The sequence below is a fragment of the Chaetura pelagica genome, unplaced genomic scaffold, assembly GCF_000747805.2.
Source record: "Chaetura pelagica isolate M959 unplaced genomic scaffold, ChaPel_1.0 scaffold132, whole genome shotgun sequence".
NCBI lineage: Eukaryota > Metazoa > Chordata > Aves > Apodiformes > Apodidae > Chaetura > Chaetura pelagica.
In genome coordinates, this window is record NW_009952709.1 from 737527 (window position 1) to 738927 (window position 1401).

The following is a 1401-nucleotide window of genomic DNA, read 5'->3' on the forward strand; positions in this document are numbered from 1 at the left end:
TCCTGCTGTGACAGTTCCCTGCCCACTCGGTGGACAAATTGCCAAATTCAGCCAAAATTGTGGGTGAGACTGAAGCCTGGGACAGAGCTGACCTGCTGCTGAGCTGGTCCCTCAGGGTGAGCTCAGCTGGGCTGTCCTGGGGAGCTGCTCCAGAGCTCCAAGCATCAAGTGGTTACTCAGTGCTGAGTTTTGATGGTGGGTGAGCCCTGATCTCCCGGGGCTCCCCTGGGCTGCTCTGAGGGTGGGTGCCCTGGCCTCTGGACCCCACCCAGTGTCCTGTGGAGGTCGTTGCTAATACTAACAAATTCCTGTACTTCTTTCCTGTTGCAGATAGGCAGCCTGAGGGGTTTGAGTTTCACTTCTTGAAAAATAAAGTGCAATTAAACCTGTATTTTTTGCTTGCACGGGTTTTACTTTAAAACTTGCACTTGAAAACTGACTCAGTTATGACTCCAAGTGGGAATAATTTGATCTAGGTCTTCTGGGAGTGTTCTTGCTGTTAACCCCCTCTCCTGGGACAGGAGAGACAGTCCCTTTGTGAAGTGACTGTGGCTCAGGCTGTCACCTCGGAGGGTGTTGGTGTGAGAAGCTGTAGTGCAAAAGATGATTGTGTTGGAGGCAGGGGTGACAGGGCTGGTTCTCCATCAGACCCGGGGGATCCCCCACTCTGCAGCCTGGTCTGAGCTGGGTCTGTGAGTGCAGGAGGGTTCCTGCTCAGGAACTGTCCCAGCTCATGGCAGCTCTGCTCTGCCTGTCTCTGGGCACGGATTGGGGTTCAGGAGCTGAGATCTGAGACTTGTCCCTCCAAAAGCAGGCACAGCAGGGAACAGCCACTTCCCCCCCTCGCCATCCCCCTCTGCCCAGGCCTGTTGCTCCCCATTTTTTCTGGCTCAGTCTCAAGACCTAAAATAAACCATGTTTGTCCTCAGTGCCCATGTGCAGGGGCATGTCCTCAGTGCCATGAGAAAGCTCTGGCCTCCATGGGGGGCATCAGGCTCAGGGAGTGATGGACAGGCCCCATCCTGAGGGGGCATCAGATGCTCCTGGGGGGCTGTGAAGGGGCTGGTCCTGTTTCTGGGTGCAGCTTGGGGCCAGGAGGGAGATGAGCCACAGAGGGAAGGACCTTGCTGAGCATCTGCCCGAGGGTGTGTTGCTGGGTGTAGAGATGGGGATCACACCTGTGTCCCCAAGGGGCAGGCAAGGAGCCCCCACCCTGCCTGGACCCTGCTTATCACACCTGGACCTGGTTATCACACCTGGACCTGGTTATCACACCCTGCCCCTGTGTGGGCAGCAGAGCCTTGTTCTCTGGAAGATGGAAAAACAATTGGAGCCGGTGCTGGGCCAGGATCTGTTTAATGTCTCATGTCTCTGTGGGGCTGTGCCCTTCCCGGGGGGGGG